This window comes from Oryx dammah, unplaced genomic scaffold, assembly GCF_014754425.2.
Source record: "Oryx dammah isolate SB20612 unplaced genomic scaffold, SCBI_Odam_1.1 HiC_scaffold_18, whole genome shotgun sequence".
Taxonomy (NCBI): Eukaryota; Metazoa; Chordata; class Mammalia; order Artiodactyla; family Bovidae; genus Oryx; species Oryx dammah.
This window is the reverse complement of record NW_024070202.1, coordinates 112055335-112070746: the sequence shown is the minus strand read 5'-3', so window position 1 is coordinate 112070746 and position 15412 is coordinate 112055335. Positions and strand designations below refer to the sequence as shown.

The 15412-nt window shown below is 43.7% G+C and overlaps 3 non-coding genes across 3 annotated transcripts; 2 read left to right on the top strand and 1 right to left on the bottom strand.

The window, feature by feature from the left end:
- Positions 1 to 3673: 3673 nt before the first annotated feature.
- Positions 3674 to 3745, bottom strand: TRNAC-GCA. The gene has a single exon. It is a non-coding gene; the product is annotated as a tRNA-Cys (tRNA).
- Positions 3746 to 8107: 4362 nt separating this feature from the next.
- On the top strand, positions 8108 to 8179 carry TRNAC-GCA. The gene has a single exon. It is a non-coding gene; the product is annotated as a tRNA-Cys (tRNA).
- A 4803-nt stretch (positions 8180 to 12982) lies between these two features.
- Positions 12983 to 13054, top strand: TRNAC-GCA. Its single transcript has one exon. It is a non-coding gene; the product is annotated as a tRNA-Cys (tRNA).
- The last annotated feature ends 2358 nt before the right edge of the window (positions 13055 to 15412 follow it).

Below are 15412 nucleotides of genomic sequence, written 5' to 3'. Positions count from 1 at the left end.
GGGCAATTGGTGAACTAGCCAGCTACAGTTTTCCCAAATAATTTAGCTAGCTTCCTGTAGAGATGCTATCTACTTCTCCTTGTGAAAACAGCCACAATCAATTTGAGTATTTAAATATTTTCTGATTTTTGTTATTTCCTTTTCTATCTATTAAAGTACTTTTTAGTTTCCAAATGTATGTCTTTAACGATGTTATATTTTTGTAACTGAGTTTTGCCTTGCATTAAAAAAATGTAGTATGTGGTGCTCATATTTTTAAGGATTTTCTGATACACACTTTGTGTTCAAGTTATGCAATAAATGTTTCAAAGTGTTCTATGTTTGCTTTAAAAAAGTACATATATTTGTGTGTGTGTGTATGTATGTATGTAGGGATCAAGTTAGTTCTATTACATCAAGCTTGGGTTGTGTTATTTATGTCTTCTATATCATTTTTTTTTAACTTTTGATCTATCAGTTACTGAGAAAGATGTGTTAAAACCTCCTATAAATCTTGTGCATTTGTCAATTTGTTCCTGTATTTCTGACAATTTTTGCTTTACATATTTCGAGACTGTGTTTACAAGTTTAGAATTGTATTTTCCTGGGAAAGTGTTTATTTTATTATTATGAATTCATTCTCTTTATCCTTAATAATACTTTTAACCTATACTCCATTTTGCCTGACTTAGTATTGCTACATTAACTTTATTTTTGATAGTATTTGTTTAATATATCTTTTCCCATCCTACTTTCAAATTTTCTGGATATATATATTTTAGTTGTGTGTTTTATAAGAGCATGTAGCTACATTTTGTTGTTGTTGTATAATCCAATATGACAATCTCTATCTTAATTGGCAAATAGTCTATTTACCTTTATTGTGTTTAGTAATATGTTTTACTTCATTTCTACCATTTTATTTCTTGCTTTCTATTGATAATGATTTTTTCTGTGCCTTTTCTCCATTCTTTCCGTCTATTGGATTGGTTAGTTTTTCTTTACTCACCTTTTTTATTCTACTGATTTGAAATGCATGCCTTCCTTTTCTATGCTTTTAGAAGTTAATCTTTATATTTTTTATACACATATTTGTTTTGCTGCTGCTGCTGCTAAGTTTTGTTTTAATATAGTCTAACTATATTTTACAGTTCACTCTCCTTCTAAACAATAGAAGGACTTTAGTATATTAATTTGTATAATCTATGCTGTTTAGATTTACCAACATGTTTGCTAATATCTTCATTCACTATTTTTCTCTTCTTCTGGGTTCTATGTTTTTCTTTCTGAAGAACAACTTTTCAAAGTTCTTATAGCAAAGATAGATATGTTAGAAGTAAATGATTTCAGTTAAATACCTTATTATTCTCTCACTCTTGAATATTTGAGCTAAGTAGAGAATTCTAAGTTAGTTATTCTTGTTCTGCTTAGTCTTTGCCACCCCATGGACTGTAATCCACCAGGCTCCTGTGTCCATGGGATTTTCCAGGCAAGAATACTGGAGTGGGTTGCATTTCCTCCTCCAGAGGATCTTCCTAACCCAGGGACTGAGCCCATGTCTCCTGTGTCTCCCGCACTGGCAGGCAGATGCTTTGCCACTGAGCCTCTTGGGAAGCTCCAGTTACTTTTACACACTTAATATTTTATTTCATTGTCTTCCAACTTTCATTGCTTCTGTTGAAAAGTCTGCTGTCAGTCTAATTGTTATTCCTTCTCACAAGAATTGTCTTCTCTGACTGCTTTTAAAATCATCCTTTGTCTGTGGTATTATGAAGTTTCTCTGCAATGTACCTAGGTATGGATTTATTTTTATTTATCTTTCTTGGAACTCATGGTTCCTAAATCTGAGGCATTGTATTTTTGTACAAGTCTGGAAAATCTCAAACATTATATCTTTTAATAGTGCCTCTCCTCCATTATTTTTTCTGTTTTTAGAATTCATATGTGATATTTGTTAGAACTTTCAATTTTATTCTCCACCTTTCTTAGCCACTCCTTTATGTTTTGCATTCTTTTAGACCTCTGTGCTTTGTTCTTGGTAATTTTTTCTAAGATTTCTATCCCATTTCATTCCCAGATTTCTCTTTTCTCTCTCTCTCTGTCTAAACTGCCCTAAACTATTAATTTCAATTATTGTATTTTTTATTTTAAATGAATGTTCTTCATCTCATTAGAAATCATCTATTCTCATTTATTCAATTCCTTATATCTCCAATAACATTAACCATACTTAATTTATAATACCTGTTTGATAATTCTGCTATCTGACATTCTTTATTTGTCTAATGGTTTTCATTCATGGTAGATGGATTCCTCATATATTTTACTATTTTGAACTGTGAACTCATCTTAATCCAGGTTTCATCAGTAGAGTTCTGTGGGGCCTCTTGAAGTCATGCCCCTAAGAGTTTGTGTTTGCTTCTTCTGGGTACTCCAGAATCATTGTTAGCCTGAGTGCACTTTTTATGTTAACTTTCAGCTTGGGAACTTTCTGAGCCATGCAGATACTGTAAATTCAAAGCCATAACATATGTGGGAGTAAATCCCTGGCTGTGAATTCTCAGGGGAGATGCCTTCTTCCTCCTGAAGAGAGAAAGGCCCCCTGTCTTCTTGTGCTGGTATTTTCCTAGTCCACCCTTTCACTAATGGTGTGGCTGCTGCTGCTGCTGCTGCTGCTAAGTCACTTCAGTCATGTCCTACTCTGTGTGATTCCAGAGAGGATTAAAACCTAATTTCCTGAACTGAAATGGCTATTAAGACTCAGGCAAGTAGGTTATATCACCACAACCATCACAGTCCTTCTTGGAGGGTTTTAGTTCACCCTCCACCCCCATTTCTAAAAGATCTTTACTGCTGTGAGAGCTCAGCAAGGCCTACGAATGGATATTTGCTCTCTTTTACTTTACATTTCTGGACATTCTGAAGTAGGAGGAGTTTTAGAAGATCAAGTTTAGCATATTGCTGGTTACAGAAATCCTTTTCTTTTATTTTTTTCCTTTTTTTCCCTTTTCTTTTAAATTAGCACTCTATTCTTTTATCTAGTTATCCTTCATTCATTTGACCATTTCTTCATTTGATTCCCTTGCTCACCACAGACAGTTCCTGCTGAGCTCTGTCTCTCCTGTGTCTGGCATCAAGTAGAACACAAATATGTCTTGAGTAAATGGATGATTCTGTGATAGCCATTGCTCTTATTTGTGTAAGCTTTGTGAGGATAGTGTGGGGGTCAAAGAGCCCATGCCACTATAGGGAAGATGGGTCAGGAGCAGTGGTGTGCTTGAGCCCACTTGCTCCAGGGAGTCACCTGTCAGCATGTCTTCCCAACACCATGATCAGCGATCTTGTGTTGGTGGCTTGACACTGGACTTGGTGAGATTATTTATACCGTGAAGTTGGAAAACACTGCAAATCAATGCTTCCCCTCCCCTCAAGAGCTGGTTGTTAAACACTTACCAACACAGCACTGACTTAGGGCAATGAAAACATGTAGAAACAAGCCTGTGTAGAACAAGACCAGTGGTAAGTGAAATAAAAAGCCGTTGTTGGAGGAACGTATCACTCTAGAGTTGCGGTGTTCAGAGACAGGGTTTTCAGTTACCTCAGAGTTGAGAGGACTTGGTATCCTGAGGCCCTGGATAAGGGAAAGGAGCTGAATCTTCAATACCAGCTCCAGCTAGCAAAAGTGAAGGACAGCAGGGGGCACCTGGATTTGAACCAGGGACCTCTTGATCTGCAGTCAAATGCTCTACCCCTGAGCTATACCCCCTGATGTAAGTAGAGGCCTTAGTACTACCTTTTACCTGTGTCGCCATGCCCAACATTCCTATAAATTTTTGCCACAAGATGTTCACCAGGCTGGGCCTGCTCAAAGCTGCCAAACCAGCCTCACTATAATTTTACTCCCTTGATGCAGAACAAGCAACAGGTTCCCCCTCCCTATAACCACCTCGCTGCTCTTTCTGGAAAAGCACAGACACTGGTATTCATGGCAGGAGAGGCCTTCAGGGTCTCTGGTCGATGCCCTTCACAATGGGCGTCTCAACACGGAGATTCAGGATTTCTGGTCTGCCCAAGCACACACAGCTCTTTACAGATAAACTCAGGACCGGAATCCACTTGTCCTGACTTTGGGTTCAGGACCTTATAACTAAGCCAGTGAGTCTCTTATCTTCCTCTTTTCCCTATGCTCTATCAGTCAAAAAATGTAAAGGCTACAGAAGAGGAGCGTTTTACTAGATTAATGATGAGTTGGGACCATCAGGGGAACTAGAGTGTGGGCTTAGCAGAGCACACAGTGCCATGCAACCGAAGGACCGCAGGGAAAAGCTAACGGGGACACCAGATTTGACCCTGGGCACGCTGCACCCTTCGGGCCAGTCCTCAGATTTCCTGTGCTCAGGAAGCATCTTGGGAGCTTGTCAAACCTGCAGATGTGATGTGGGGTTAGGAACAAGCTTCTTATTGAGGGTCTGGGGGATCCCACTTTGAGAAACACCTGTCACAGATCTATATCGGCTCCCTTGTGCGCCACCTGCAGGAAGCCTTAGGTACTGAACCCCCAGGAAGGGATGGGTTAGGAATTCTAGCACCTGCCCCAGGGTCAGACTGTGCTGGTGGGCAGTTCAGTTCAGTTCAGTTCAGTCGCTCAGTCATGTCCAACTCTTTGCGACACCATGAATTGCAGCACGCCAGGCCTCCCTGTCCATCACCATCTCCCAGAGTTCATTCAAACTCACGTCCATCGAGTCAGTGATGCCATCCAGCCATCTCATCCTCTGTCGTCCCCATCTCCTCCTGCCCCCAATCCCTCCCAGCATCAGGGTCTTTTCCAATGAGTCAACTGTTCGCATGAGGTGGCCAAAGTACTGGAGTTTCAGCTTTAGCATCATTCTTTCCAAAGAACACCCAGGACTGATCTTCAGAATGGACTGGTTGGATCTCCTTGCAGTCCAGGGGACTCGCAAGAGTCTTCTCCAACACCACAGTTCAAAAGCATCAATTCTTCTGTCCTCAGCTTTCTTCACAGTCCAACTCTCACATCCATACATGACCACTGGAAAAACCACAGCCTTGACTAGATGAACCTTTGTTGGCAAAGTAATGTCTCTGCTTTTCAATATGTTGTCTAGGTTGGTCATAACTTTCCTTCCAAGGAGTAAGCATCTTTTAATTTCATGGCTGAAATCACCATCTGCAGTGATTTTGGAGCCCCCCAAAATATAGTCTGACACTGTTTCCACTGTTTCCCCATCTATTTCCCATGAAGTGATGGGACCAGGTGCCATGGTGTTAGTTTTCTGAATGCTGAGCTTTAAGCCAACTTTTTCACTCTCCACTTTCACTTTCATCAAGAGGCTTTTTAGTTCCTCTTCACTTTCTGCCACAAGGGTGGTATCATCTGCATATCTGAGGTTATTGATATTTCTCCTGGCAATCTTGATTCCAGCTTGTGTTTCTTCCAGTCCAGCATTTCTCATGATGTACTCTGCATATAAGTTAAATAAGCAGGGTGACAATATACAGCCTTGACATACTGCAGAGGCAGGATGAAAACCAAGGACCACAATCAGATTGCTTATCCTCTGAACTCTGCTCTAGATCCATGCTTCTTAATTTGGGGGTGCATCAAAATTACTTGGAGGACTTGTTAAAACAGGGATGTCTGGACTTCCCCCTGAAAGTTTCTGATTAACAAATTCTCAGGTACCACTGATGCTGGTAGTCTGGGCCATGCTTTAAGAACCACTGCTATAGATCCACCCATCTGTGACCAGGCCCTTTCACACTCGCAGCCACACCCAGGACACCTGTTCACCCTTCCCTCATCTTGTGTTTACTGAGCACTGGTGCCTCCTCCACTCCATCAAAGATCCATATCCTTAGACCCCCCCACCCTTTTCTCCCATTGCCTGCTGGGAACCCCTGGGAGGGTCTTCTTTGTCATGGATTAGCTCTCTTCCCAGTTTACCATTCAGGAAACTAAATCTAAAAAAGCTTCTGCCAATACGGGAAAACTCATTCAAGGGAGTCAAGGAGATCCAGCTCGTCTGTCCAGAGCAGCCCGATTCAAGTTGAAGATCTCAGTCTGCCTCAGAATAATTCAGCCCAGGGGGTTGCATTGTGACTTCTATATTGCAGAGGAGGAAACAGAGGAGGGGAGAGTATCTTTGGCCCCACAAAGGCAAGTAGCTCAGGAGAGAAGGCAGCTCCAGATATCCCAGGGGAGTCATCCTTCAGCTTTGCATTTCCTTGTTTCTCTCTGGGTTCGTCTCCTTTCTTTCTCCTTGATTCATTGAGGTTCTGATCCAGTTAATGGTCTTAGGTTTGGCACATCTGAAATGTCTTTCTTTTGTCCTCTTGCTTGAATGTCAGTTTACCTGGGTTCAGAATTCTAGATTGAGTCTATAGCCATAGCACCCTGAACACACCCGACCTTGTCAGAAGTCTAGGTTGGAAGTTATTTTTCTTTAGACCTAAAAAATTTATTTTATAATACTATAAAGTATCAGTAAAGACAACTTTATTATTCAATTGCTCTTCTCACCAAAGTATCACATTTAAAAATTTTTTGAAATGCATGCATGGTTCATGGGTCTGGCTACACTGCTATTTAATTTTACTTATTAGTGCCTATATTTTCACTTACACAATTTTTAAAAATAACATTTTCCTAATTATGATAAATAATAATAAAGTGCTGTACTCAGTATATCAGCAAATCTGGGAAACTCAGCAGTGGCCACAAGACTAGAAAAGGTCAGTTTTCATTCCAATCCCAAAGAAAGACAGTGCTGAATAATGCTCAAATGACCATACAATTGTGCTCATTTCACATGAAAGCAAGGTTATGCTCAAAATCCTTCAAACCCGGCTTCAGCAGTACATGAACTGAGAACTTCCAGATGTCAAAGCTGGATTTCGAAAAGGCAGAGGAACCAGAGATCAAATTGCCAACATGCATTGGATCATAGAAAAAGGAAGAGAATTCGAGAAGAACATCTACTTCTGCTTCTTTGACTAGTTTAAAGCCTTTGACTGTGTGGATCACAACAAACTGTGGAAATTCTTAAAGAGATGGGAATACCAGACCACCTTACCTGTCTCCTGAGAAACCTGTAGGCAGGTCAAGAAGCAACAGTTAGGGTGAAAAAACTGGCTTAAAACTCAACATTCAAAAAAAACAGATTTTGGCATCCAGTCCCATCATTTCATGATAAACAGATTGGGGGAAAAGTAGAAACAGTGACAGACTTTATCTCCTTGGGCTCCAAAATCACTGCAGATAGTGACTGTAGCCACAACATTAAAAGACACTTGGTCCTTGGAAGGAAAACTATAACAAACCTAGATAGCATATTAACAAGTATAACATCACTTTGCCAACAAAGGTCTGTATAGCTGAAGCTATGGTTTCTTCAGTAGTCATGTATGGATGTGAGAGTTGGACCATACAGAAGGCTGAGCACCAAAGAATTAATGGTTTTGAATTGTGATTGCTGGAGAAGACTCTTGAGAGTCCCTTGGACTGCAAGGAGATCAAACTAGTGAACCCTAAAGGAAATCAACCCTTAATGTTCATTGAAAGGACTGATGCTGAAGCTGAAGCTCCAATACTTGGCCACCTGATCCAAAGAGCTGACTCACTGGAAAAGACCTTGATGTTGATGAAAGATTGAGGGGAAGAGGAGAAGGGAAAGACAGAGGATGAGATGGTAGGATGGCATCACTGACTCACTAGACATGATTTCAAGCAAACTTGGGGAGATGGTGAAGGACGGGGAAGCCTGGTGTGCTGCAATCCGTGCAGTTGCAAAGAGTCAGACACAGCTTAGCGACTGAACAACAACTATAATAAAGCAATAAAAAGGTATAAACCCCCAGGACAAAAAGTATATGGATGAGATAATTAGTTTCACATGGAAGAAAAAACAAAACAGCTGACATAGTCTGTAGAGAAATCATCCAAGAAGTATTCTGTGGGAGGTGCAGGGGAGGTTGGAGACCAGAGGGCGTTACTGAGGGATGCCGTTCTACAGGTTCCCACTGGCTCTCGGAGAGTGGATGGTAACTGCATACCTGGGTGTTATGACATAGTGAATTGGTGCTAGTTCAGAACCTAGAATGGCCTGGGGGTGTAGCTCAGGGGTAGAGCATTTGACTGCAGATCAAGAGGTCCCCGGTTCAAATCCGGGTGCCCCCTGCTGATTTTCTTTCCATCTGGAGACCACATACGTGGTCACTGTAGGTTAGATCTCAGTACCACCAACCTTCACCTCCACCCCCAACCCCGCTTGTTGGGAGGCTTTTTAAATTAGGCTACTTTCCTCCAGGGGGGCTTAGCAAACTGAACATGGAGGGAGTAAGGAGAGGAGAGGAAAGGTAAGAAAGGTCATCTTCTGACTCAGGAAATGGTTGGAAGTTTTCCTCATCCAGCGTTAGAGGCTTTGTCTTGACCCTAAGAGCTGTGTGTGTTTGGTCAGCTCTTCCAATTGCTATTTATATTATTATTTCTCTTTTCAAGTGAGTTAGGAAGGTCCAAGGAGCCAACTGAATTAGCAGCTGTGCCCCCGCAGACGCTGGGGACAAATCCGAATACTTTTATTTGAAAAACAACACATTCTCTGCTCTTCCTACGCGACCAGCACTATCTGCCCGATCAGACACATTTGGGGAGAGATGACACTGGATGAGTCTCAAGCGCATTTTGCCTGAACATGGGCTTCCCAGGCGGCGCAAGTGATAAAAGAACCTGCCTGCAGATGCAGGAGACTAAGAGATGAAGGTTCAATCCCTGGGATGGAAAGATCTCCTGGAGGAGGGCATGGCAACCCACTCCAGGGTTCTTGCTTGGAGAATCCCATGGACAGAGGGGCCTGGAGGGCTACAGTCCATGGGGTCGCAAAGAGTCAGACACGACTGAAGCGACTTAGCATGCACATATAATTATCAAAGCCAGTGCCCTCGACAGGGCCAGGAGCAAGGAGGGAGAGGGTGGACCTAGTGAGAAAGTCGTGCTTCTGCCGGGTTCTGGAAGCCACAAACACCTGGGTGACTGGCTGTGCTACAGTTCAGGATAGCACTGTGGGTGGAAAGATGCTTTTTAGACAATAATGGCTCACAGTTAGATCATTTAAACACAGATCACAAGGTCTCTGATTCATAATCCAAGTAACCCTACTGCTGTCACTTTAAAAAATTAATAGACTTTATTTTTCAGAGTAGTTTTAATTTTATAGAAAAACTGAGCAGAAAGTACAGAGAGCTCCCCTCCATCCCCTCACCTCAGTGCCCCCTCCCAGGTGCCCCATTCTTAAATTTTATATCAGTGTGGTTGTTGTCCAGTTGTCCAGTCATGCCTGACTCTTTGTGACCCCATGGGCTACAGCACGCCAGGCTTCCCCGTCCATCACCATCTCCCGGAACTTGCTCAAACTCATGTCCATTGAGTTGGTGATGCCATCTAAACATCTTATCCTCTGTGGTCCTCTCCTCCTCCTGCCTTCAGTCTTTCCCAGCACCAGGGTCTTTTCCAATGAGTCGGCTTTTCACATCAGGTGGCCAAAGTATTGTAGCTTCAGCTTTACCATCAGTCCTTCCAATGAATGTTCTGGACTGATTTCCTTTAGAATTGACTGGTTTGATCTCCTTGCAGTCCAGGGGACTCTCAAGAGTCTTCTCCAGCATCACAGTTCAAAAGCATCAATTCTTCCGTGCTCAGCCTTCTTTATGGTCCAACTCTTACATCCATACATGACCAGTGGAAAAACCACAGCCTTGACTAGATGGACCTTGGTTGGCGAAGTAATGTCTCTTCTTCTTAATGTGCTGTCTAGGTTGGTCATAGCTTTTCTTCCAAGGAGCAAGAGTCTTTTAATTTCATGACTTCAGTCACCACCTGCAGTGATTTTGGAGCCCAATGAAATAAAGTCTGTCACTGTTTCCATTGTTTCCCCATCTATTTGCCATGAAGTGATAGGACTGGATGCCAAGATCTTAGTTTTTTGAAAGTTGAGTTTTAAGCCACTTCTTCACTCTTCTCTTTCACCCTCATCAAGAGGCTCTTTAGTTCCTCTTCACTTTATGCCATATGGGTGGTGTCATCTGTGTATCTGAGGTTATTGATATTTCTCCCAGCAATCTTGATTTCAGCTTGTACCTCATCCTGCCTGGCATTTCACATGATGTACTCTGCATAAAAGTCAAATAAGCAGGGTGACAATATACAGCCTTGACATACACCTTTCTCAATTTGGAACCAGTCCATTGTTCCATATGTGGTTCTAACTGTTGCTTTTTTACCTGCATACAGGTTTCTCAGAAGACAGGTAAGGTGGTCTGGTATTCCCATCTCTTTAGGAATTTTCCACAGTTTGTTGTGAAAAATTAAATGCACACAATTAAATGCTTTAGCGTAGTCAATGAAGCAGAGGTAGATGTTTTTCTGGAATTCTCTTGCTTTTTCTATGATTGCCAACATCCAGCAGATGTTGGTAATTTGACCTCTGGTTCCTCTGTCTTTTCTAAATCCAGCTTGAACATCTGGAAGTTCTTGGTTCATATATTATTGAAGCCTGACTTGGAGAACTTTGAGCATTACTTTGCTAATGTGTGAAAGGAGTGCGATTGTGCAATAGGTTGAACATTCTTTGGCATTGCCTTTTTGGGGATTGGAATGAAAAGTCCTGTGGCCACTGCTGAGTTTTCCAAATTTGCTGGCATATTGAGTGCAGCACTTTCACAGCATCATCTTTTAGGATTTGAAATAGCTGAACTGGAATTCTATCACGTACTCTAGCTTTGTTTCTAGTGATGCTTTCTAAGGCCCATTTGACTTCCCACTCCAGGATGTCTGGCTCTAGGTGAGTGATCACACTATTGTGGTTATCTGGGTCATGAAGATCTTTTTTGTATAGCTCTTCTGTATTCCTGCCACCTCTTCTTAATATCTTCTGTTTCTGTTAAGTCCATACCATTTCTGTCCTTTATTATGCCGATCTTTGCATGAAATGTTCCCTTGGTATCTCTAATTTTCTTGAAGAAATCTCTAGTCTTTCCCATTCTACTGTTTTCCTCTATTTCTTTGCATTGATCACTTAAGAAGGCTTTCTTATCTCTCCTTGCTATTCTTTGGAACTCTGCATTAGATGGATATATCTTTCCTTTTCTCCTTTGCCTTTCACTTCTCTTCTTTTCTCAGATATTTGTAAGCCTTCCTCAGACAACCATTTTGCATTTTTGCATTTCTTTTCCTTGGGGATTGTTTTGATCACAGTCTCCTGTACAATGTTATGAACCTCTGTCCATAGTTTTTCAGGCACTCTTTCTATCATATCTAATTCCTTGAATCTGTTTGTCACTTCCATTTTATAATGGTAAGGGATTTGATTTAGTGTGACCTTTATTAAAAATAGCAAATGAATGTTGATGCATTAATATTAACCAATGTGCATGGTTAACATTAAGGTTCATGCTTGGTATCATATGGATTTGTGGGTTTTGACAAATGCATAATGTCGTGTACCCACAATTACAATATCCTTCAGAATAGTTTCACTGCCCTAAAAATTCCGCTGCTATACCTATTCATCCCACTCTCTTACCCCAAATCCCAGGCAACCACTGATCTGTTTGCTGTCTTCACTGTTTTGCCTTTTCCAGAATGTCATCTAGTCGGAAATGTACACTATATGGCCTTTTTAAACTGGCCTCTTTCATTTAGCAATATGAATGTAACTTTCCTCCATGCCTTTTTGTGGCTTGATAGCTAGTTACTTTTCATCACTGAATAATATTCCTCTGTTTGGACCTGATATGGGGTGTCTGGAGGTCTGCAAGGGAACAGACACACACAGGACCCAGGATCTCCCACCGCAAGCCAGAAGGAAAGAGCTCTGACCACACAGCAGCACCCCTTGGTCCCAGCCTGTGGGCCCCCAAATAACCACCTTTACATCTGGTCATGAAATTGAAAGACGCTTACTTCTTGAAAGAAAAGCTATGACCAACCTAGACAGCATATTTAAAAAGAAGAGACATTACTTTGCCAACAAAGGTCCATCTAGTCAAAGCTATGGTTTTCCCAGTAGTCATGTATGGATGTGAGAGTTGGACCTTAAAAAAGGCTGAGCATCAAAGAATTGATGTTTTTGAACTGTGGTGTCGGAGAAGACACTTGAGAGTCCCTTGAATTGTAAGGAGATCCAACCAGTCAATCATAAAGGAAATCAGTCCTGAACATTCATTGGGAGGACTGATGCTGAAGCTGAGGCTCTGATACTTTGGCTACCTGGTGTGAAGAACTGACTCACTGGAAAAGACCCTGATGCTGGGAAAGATTGAAGGCGTGAGGAGAAGGGGACGACAGATGAGATGGTTGGATGGCATCACTGACTCGATGGACAAGTTTGAGCAACCTCTGGGAGTTGGTGATGGACAGGGAAGCCTGGTGTGCTGCAGTCCATGGGGTCACAAACAGTCGGACACGACTGAGCAACTGAACTGAACTGAACTGAACGCCTGGTCTTAGGTTCCGCGATTGTGCTCCCCAAAGGATCTTGGCGCCACCTCTCCGCGAGTCCCCCCTGGGTTCAGCCCCTAGGACACCGCCTCAGGTGGGGACCAGGCCGGGAATGCTGAGTGTGCCATGGAGGGTCAGGCAAGGAAGGAGGCTGAGGCAAGGAGGCTGGCGCAGAGCAGGGGACGGAGTCAGAGGAGCTGGGGGAGGAGGGAAGGGAGGAAGAACGCAGAGGGGGCGGGGTTCCAACCCTAAAAGCCCTCTTTCTCAAACATGGTGCCTCCCTCTGGAAAGGTACCTCTTAGACAAGGGCGGGGCCTTGGGGGCTGCAAAGGTGAACTCATGGCCTGAGAATGGCCTCCAGTCAGTTTGTGGTGGCTTTGCCAGTTTCAGAGGTGGTGAGGAATGGATAGAATTTACAGTAGCTATGGAATGCTTGGGTGTGGTAACACACTTGAAGTAAGGTATTAAGAAGCTCTTATGGAGCAAGGGGGTATAGCTCAGGGGTAGAGCATTTGACTGCAGATCAAGAGGTCCCCGGTTCAAATCCGGGTGCCCCCTGGTGGCTTCCTTTATTGCCAAATGGCTTCCCTGACAACAGATTTTTCACAACCCCGCCACTGCTCTTCCCCAGAACTAATTGTCTTTCCAAGTGCCTTCTCTCCTGTGTCAGAGTGAAGTGAGGTAGACTGACCTAGTGGCTGTAATTCACCTCTATCCTTTCTACCCCTGTTGTTTTGTGACCTGTCTTTGCTGCAGAAGCCGGTGTGCTCTGCGTCCCTTTGCTCTGGGCTCTGCTGCAGTGATCAGTCTAGGCCAGTCAGGAGACAGAAACTGCACAGTCCTTTAAACAGGGACTTTATTTTATTCTTTAAAATAGAGAATGAAAAAAAAAAAGAAAAAAAAAGAGAATGATTGTGCTAAAGAACGATTGTGCTATGAAGAGGGAATAACTATAAAGGTGCAAAAGTGAAAGAAAGTGAAAGTGAAGTTGCTCAGTTGTGTCCGACCATGGGATTTTCCAGGCAGGTGTCCTGGAGTGGAATGCCATTTCCTTCTCCAGGGGATCTTCCTGACCCAGAGATCAAACCTGGGTCTCCCACATTGAGGGCAGACACTTTACCGTCTGAGCCACCAGGGAAGCCCCATAAAGGTACAAAGAAAACCCTAAAGGTATCCCTGGGGTGAAGGGCCCAGTCAAGGGCGAATTTGGAAGGGGAACCCTTCACCAAAGATAGGATTCAGACCTCATCAAGGAAGGTGGGGTTGCAGCCCGCTTACCACATTGCCCCAGCCAGACAGGCTCATGGTTTCCAAGCAAGCAGGAAGCAGCCTTGGAGCACACAGGTAAGCCTTGTGGAGGTATGAGGCCTGAACTGTGCAGTGTCCACGCTGGGAGGATGTGAAACCAGACTTCTGGGCAGAGGCAAGTCGAGGCTAGCTGGCAGGTGCATGGAGGGGCAGGGCTGGCAGGTACAGGAGTGGCCACCTGCTCAGCTGGGGCTGCAAGGTCACCAAGTGACTCGTCCTTTGGGTGTGTACCTGGGGCAGAGCATCACCCAGTGTCCTTACACACCCACACCACTGCCCACCTTGCAACAGGAGGGCCAGGGGCAAACACCTGCAGCAGGAACTAGGCAGAGGACCGCTTTCTCCTGCAGTGTCCCTCCTGCACCTTCTACTGACAACTGTAATACTGTGCTCACTCAAAGGAGAAACAAAGAACCCAGTCCATTATCCCACAGCAGGTATGGAAGGGTGAATTTGGAGCTGAGAGTCTTGATAACTGGCACACCATGTGTTTTGGCCAACAGGATGTGGGTAGATATGATGCAAGCAGCGCCCCGAGATCTACTTGCAAGGTTGGGTTTGCCCTCTGGCACTTCCGCCCTTACCCTGAGCCAGGCTTACCCTGTAAACTTCTCTCCTTTGGCCGGGCCCCTGAATGAGCACACAAGACCCAACCCTGAGCCCAGCTCACTGAGAGGTGCCAAGGCCAGCTGGCCCAGAGCTTGAAGCCCACTCACCCAGCACAGCCCAGCACAGCCTAGACCAGCTGATTCCTGCAAACCCATGGAGGCGACAGTAAATGCTTATTGTTGTGTCTTACTGGTTGGGGGCGGCTTGTTATGCAACATTTTTCTGAATGAGACCAGCCAGTACTGAAATCGGTGTCTCAAAGGAGGCTCTGGCTGTACCCAAAGGTAGAAGGGCATATGGTGGTTTCTTCTGCATACTCGCATCTGCTTCCTGTCTTGTCCAGTCTGTGAAAGGAAATGTTTATTGCAGGAAGTCTACTGCAGGTGGTCCACTGCTGTAAGTCTGCCGTGTCCTGTCACTGGATTCGGGCTGTGGGAGGGGTGGGTAACACAGATCATGGTGTCCATGTGTAGTCGTTTCAGTCATAGCTTTCCCGGTGCCTCGCTCGGACCTAACGTAGATCCGGAACTCTGTCTGATTGAAGGAGGCTTTGAGGACTGGGGGTAAAGCTGAGTGTATTTCGCATGTGGTACAGCTGTAAATAATTAGGACCAAGAGGGCAGGTCACAGTAGATTAAACTTTCTCCCGCCTTGCTCACTTATTCTGTCTTGTGCCCTTTGCCACAAGGCTTTTCAGATCCTCCCATTAGAAGGAGGTATGTTTCCCTGCCCTTGCTTTAGGGCTTCGTCCTGTGACTTGTTCTAATTGATGGGATGTTAGCACATGTGATACAAGCAGAGGCTTGTGATCTGCTTGCGTTGTCAGACTCGACTTTTTGCATTTTTGTCATTTACAAGAGAAAGCTTCCCCTGCTAGCTACTACTCCTCCAACTGGGACTCTGGAATGAACAGACAGGGAGCAAATCTGAGCCCAGTTCACAGAAACCGAGCACAGACGGATCCACAGCTTGAAGCGGGGCCACCAGGTAAAGTCCAGC